This window comes from Protopterus annectens, chromosome 2.part0 (assembly GCF_019279795.1).
Source record: "Protopterus annectens isolate FY-2018-M chromosome 2.part0, PAN1.0, whole genome shotgun sequence".
Lineage (NCBI taxonomy): Eukaryota > Metazoa > Chordata > Ceratodontiformes > Protopteridae > Protopterus > Protopterus annectens.
The window spans coordinates 47076566-47082565 of record NC_056728.1 but is presented as its reverse complement, the minus strand read 5'-3'; positions in this window follow the sequence as shown (position 1 = coordinate 47082565).

The following is a 6000-nucleotide window of genomic DNA, read 5'->3' as shown; positions in this document are numbered from 1 at the left end:
AATAATATATAATAATATAATGTTTGTTCTCTAAATTTATACCTGATTTTATGATCATTGTTTTTTTTTAAAAAGACTGAACACTAAATTTGTTTTGTGGTAGCATTAACTATCCCTAGCATTTATTATTTAATTCAGTGTACACCGCAGTAGTTCATAACTTAAATATAGCCTATTATATAACAATGCCGCTTGTAACATAAGGAACTAGCTATTATCTTTCTGAAAGTACAGGTAGCAACATTTCACACAATTTTACCCTGAGAATTTTCTGCATCAGTGTGTTCTAACACTCGAGCCTTATAATCACTATGTTTAGCCTCTGAGCCCACCATTTCCCTTCTAACCCATTCAAAGTTCAGATCTCAGTGTAGATGACCACCATGCTAGGTTTAGTGCCCAAAGTAATGAAACCTTCAGAGCATGTGCATGAATCCCACATAATCAGCTAAGTCCTGCACAAACATTGTCTCTGCTGCCTGGGATAGAAACACAGAATGAAACACTGCTAATATACTAGGGATACATTTTATTTATATTTGTTTTGTATTTGTTAAACTGGTAAGTCTACTGGACTATGGGCACTAAGACAAATAAATATAAGAAGATTTTACATGAAGATAATAAAATAGAAATAAACTAATATACAGTTATTGTCAGTGTTAACAGTACCAGAAGCCCCTGTGTGTTGATGTATTTTACTTCCTGCAGAGCACATAAATAAAATTGTAAATTTAAAGCTATACTGCAGTAGTAACCTGGTACAGCAGGCCAAATCAATGTACATCTTTAGAATTTACACACCATGTGCGGTTTGGAAAAAAATATTCTTGATGTAGGGTGCATTTATTGCCTTTCAAAAATTCTAGCATTGTTAATGCAAAATACATATACTATTATTTATTTCCACTGAGTAAATAAATTTAGGAATATTGTGATCTGGAATACACTCAAGAATTGTGATATGTGTAATGTATTCATTCCATATTATTAAAGCAGAAACATTTGTTGTCTTTCAGTGGGTATTTCTTTCTAACAACTGTCAGATTGTGAATTTGTCTTTTGTTTCCTGGAATACTGTTTCAAGTTGATGGTGCTCTATTTGTAAATGCTTTCTATGTCGTGATCAGTTTAAAAGGAGGTCTAACCAGTTCCACATGTTTTGAATGTGTGAGCAAGTCTGTTCTCCTGTGAACGGTATGCTTTTTAAAATTAATTGTTTATTTTTTAAATGGTGGGTATTAATTTCCTTTGAGAAGCTTGAAGGTTATTTTCAGTATCAATATATCTCCAGTTCAAACAGGTAACATTTTCAATTAAAAGTTAAGCAATGGTGTTCCCTACTGCAATCAAGATGCATAAAGTGGAGTGCATGGTTTTCTGTTATCTGAATAAGGTAAGTATTTTTGTTGTGAGAATAGGACTAAGTGAGGTGGACAATATTCAACTCTTGGCATTAGCAATTTCACTGCACTGTTATTCCTTGCCTCTAACACAGCTAGGTTACATTTCCTATAATACTACTAGCTTGGTTAGTACTTTATTAATCTGTGTTTCTATATGTGAGATTAAGGAAAGCATCTGATCTAGTAATATTCCTAGGCATTTTGCTGTGTTGTTCATGATAGTGAAATTCCAGAAAAATCAAAGATAGTGATGCCCTGATACCTTTTATTTTGTGCATTACTAAACAGGATAACTAGTTTTTTTTTTCAAATATAATTTTATTGCATTTCACTTATATTTAAATACAAGAAAAGAATGGCACAGAAAATATACTTACAAAGTACTTGGGATATCAAGTTTCAGTCATCCAAATAAGATATACATAACATAAATCATCAGTGTTAGGGTAACAATTATACAGAATTGTCTAATAATCAAGCTGCTCTTAATGAGCTGTAAAACAGAAATTTACATAAAGATAGTAAACAACATATTGAAAATGTGACATTAAAACATTGCAACCAGATATTCGAGTCTACCTAAATAAACATTCTGTCTTGCACTAACTATGTACAATATATACATCGATGTCACCTTAATGTCCATCTTATATGTGTTTGCCATAACCTGTACACTGTTATTGTGGTATTTCTATAATAATTGTCTTTAGTTTCTCTTAATTATGTAAAGTAATATTGATAGTGAAGTCCCTTGTTCATAAATCAATTTTGTCCTAGGATTTCTAAAAGTGTTTTCCAATGTTTCTGATAGTAAGATGGCTTCTTGTAATTAATTTGCTGGCTAATAAGTGTTTTATAGCCATCCCTTTAAATTCTTTCAATGTGATTTTACTTCTATCTAACCCATTTTGGGCTATATATGATTTGATCATTGCACACAATGTGACTATGATGTGTTTATTTTCGTATGAGAAATTATTAGGGAATATATGTAAAATTGCCATTTCCCATGACAGGGTAGATTTGGTGTATCCCTTTTTTTCTAACTTGGTTCTTAGTGAACACCACAACTTGTAAACATTTTTACAGCTCCAAAAAATATATAGGGCGTCAGCAACACTGTTTTGGCATAGTACAATAAGGGGAGTGGGATGGATTAATTTTGCTAAGAAAAAGTGGTGTGTGATACACATTGTTATTGATCATAATTTGGGTATAAATTAGTTTTTTAAGGGGAGTTAATTTCAAAGTTCAACAGCAGCAGATTTTTGTTCATCATTTATCTTATTATTTTTCTCTTCCCAAAATTTGGAATATAGAATTGCATCTTGATATCTAATTGTTGTTATTAATCTATATGTATTTGATAACATTTTAGATCTCGACAGTAGCAGGTTAATAATTTGTTGATATAGCTGCATGTCTTGGTTGTCTGTTTTGACATTCATAGTAAATGTGTTGATCAGGTATATTAATTGGTTGATTATGGTATTACAGGTTTTATTTACTTCAAAATTTTGTCTAATATTGTCACCTGAGAAACTTTTGATCTGGTATAGGTCCCATACAGTGATATTTTTAATTTTTGGATACTGATCCAGGTTTAATATAGTATTGTTTAATGTAATATTAGGATTAAGGTGTACTGGCTGTCCCAATACCAAAGTATCTTTAAGATTTAGGGAGGCTACCAGCTTTTGAAATATTACTGTGTTTCTTATTATTATGGGATGAATCTTAAAATGCTTTAAAGTCTTAGAATTTAGAAAGGGTACTACTCTAGGGTTTAAAATGCATGAGATTAGATGATTGTAATATATTTTAATCCATAGTGGATACCATGCTTTGATGGATGGTTCAAAATTTGCTACTTGTATAATTTGACTAGCGTTTAATATGTTGTAGTATGTTTGGAATTCAGGTAGGCCTAGGCCCCCTTTTTGTTTGGGTAATGTTAATTTAGTGTATTTTATTCTTGTACTTTTTGGATGCCAAATAAACTTTCCTAGTAGTGCTTTAAGTTTGGAGAAGAAGTTTTTTTGGTATATTTTGGTTAATAGCACTAAAATGAAACAATAGTCTTGGAAGAATATTCATTTTAACTATGACCGACTTAGCTAGTGGAGATAGATTGAGGTTTAACCATCTCTTAATGTCTTCAGTGATGTTCGTCCAGGTTTTAAACAAGTTGTTGTTAGTCATGTCAGATTGGGGGTGAGTGAACATAATACCCAGATATTTGAGATTATAATTGACTTTAATTTCAGTTTCAGGGAAATAGAATTCTTTATGTCCTAGAGTATTCATAAGGAATATGATGGATTTATTAGGGTTAATCACATAATTAGATATTTTTGAGAATTTTTCAATGGAGTTTAGTATCTTATTCAAATCAGTATTAGGGAATTCAAAATAAATGTTAAGATCGTCAGCAAAAGCTGTATACATTATTGGGACTTTGGAAATATTCATAATGTGGTGGTAAGTTCTTTGTGATATTTTAAGCAGCAGAGGTTCTATGTATATATTGAACAGGTAAGGTGATAGTGGGCATCCTTGCCTTGTACCGTTCACTATTTGAATAGGCTTTGATTGCTTTTTATGTATAGTGTTGTTGTGACATTTTTGTATAAAGCCCTAACCATGTTTATATAGCCCTCAGGAATACTAAATTTCTTGAGTATATTTAATAAAAAATCTAAATTTACTCTATCAAAAGCTTTGGTTGCATCTACTGACAGTGCATAGCTAGGGCATTTATCATTCACTTTTAAACTAATGATTGAATCAATAGTAAGTATGTTGTCATATATTTGTTTGTTGTTCATAAAGCCTAGTTGCTCAGAAGATATAATGTGAGGTAGAATTTGTTTGATTCTACTAGCTAGTATTGTAGAAAGAATTTTAATATCAATATTTATGAGTGCTATTGGCCTGTAGTTATTTGGGCTTGATGCATCAGATTTGGGTTTTGGTATAAATATAGTTTTTGAGTTATTGATATACAGGTCTTTGGTACCATACTTTATTATGTATCTGTATACTTTCAGTAGTATAGGAGCTAACTGTTTCTTGAAAGTCTTGTAAAATTCTGCCATGTAACCATCAGACCCTGGTTTCAACTTATTTACAGCAGCAATGATTTCTTCTACAATTAAGGAAGCTTTAAGATTATTTATTTGTATCTCATTCAGTACTTGAAATTGTAACTCTTCAGTAAATTGATGAAATAATGACTCATTAAACTGGTCTTGGGGGGGCATATAGTTTTTGGTATATCTCTTCAAAAGCTGCAATGATCTCTTCATCTGTCTCTAAAGTTTTGTTATTATAATTTAGTTGCTTTATTTTGGTAGGAGGATTCTTAATGTCTATGATTCTTGCCAGTGCTTTTGAGGGTGATTGAGCCCATTCGGCATATTTATGGAGGAGTTTAATTTCATTGATTGAGTACTGTTGTGTTTGAATTTCACGTAGTTGTCCTTGTAGTGTAACCATTTGACTTTCAAGTACTGGTGAATAATTTATTTGCAGTTCTGATTTTGAGTCTATTAATATGACTTTTTCTCTGTTTAATTTTTTATAGAAAGCAGCTTTTTGAATTAATATACCCCTAATAGTGGCTTTTGTAGCTTGCCATTGAATGTCGTATGGTATATCTACTACTTCTAGTTTGTTATAAGTTTGGGTAAGAATGTCTATGATATTTTCTGAAACATCTTTAAGCTTTAGTAAGTTAGTATTTAACATCCAGTTCATAACTGTTTGGGGTCCTTGCACTGAGCTCCCCAACTTTAGTGTAATATTTATCTTTGCATGATCCGATATTGTCCTAGGTTCACTATTGTATGTGACTGTATTATTTAATAAGATTTCAGATAATAAAAATACATCTATGCTAGACCAAGACTTGTGATATGGTGAATAATAAGTGTATTTAAAAGTAGTTATACTATTTCTATAGTTTTCAAATGGGTCAGCTAACTTAAAATCTTCCATTATTTCAGCTATTAGTGTAGTAAGCTGAACCGATTGCTTGTTATTTTTATTTATCCTATCAAGTTCTGGATTAATTAACATATTCCAGTCACCTGCTATGATATAGAAGTAATTAGGATAGTTCTCTAAGATTCTGTATATCTCATATAGATAAGTTATTTGATGCAAACATGGGGCATAAACATTCAGGACTAAGAAAGGTTTTTTAAACAGTGACAGTTCACAAGTAAAATAACACCATCTACCATTTGGGTCACAGCTACCTTTCCATATATTACCATCAAAAGATTTTCTAACTACTATGGCAACTCCCCTAGAAGCCGTACTGTCACCACCAGCAACAATATATTTCACCCATTTTTTTTTGTATCTTTCTCCCATTGCTCTTTCAACATATGCATTTCTTGTATGAACGTTATCTCTGCCTTAGATTTAAAAATTAAGTGCATTAATAGATTCTTTTTGTTCTTATCTTGTAAGCCCTTTACATTCCATGAATCCACAGAGATCATCTAAAGGGTATAATACACAGATTGCTGGCTTTCAGAATAAGTGGATATATATATATATATATATATATATATATATATATATA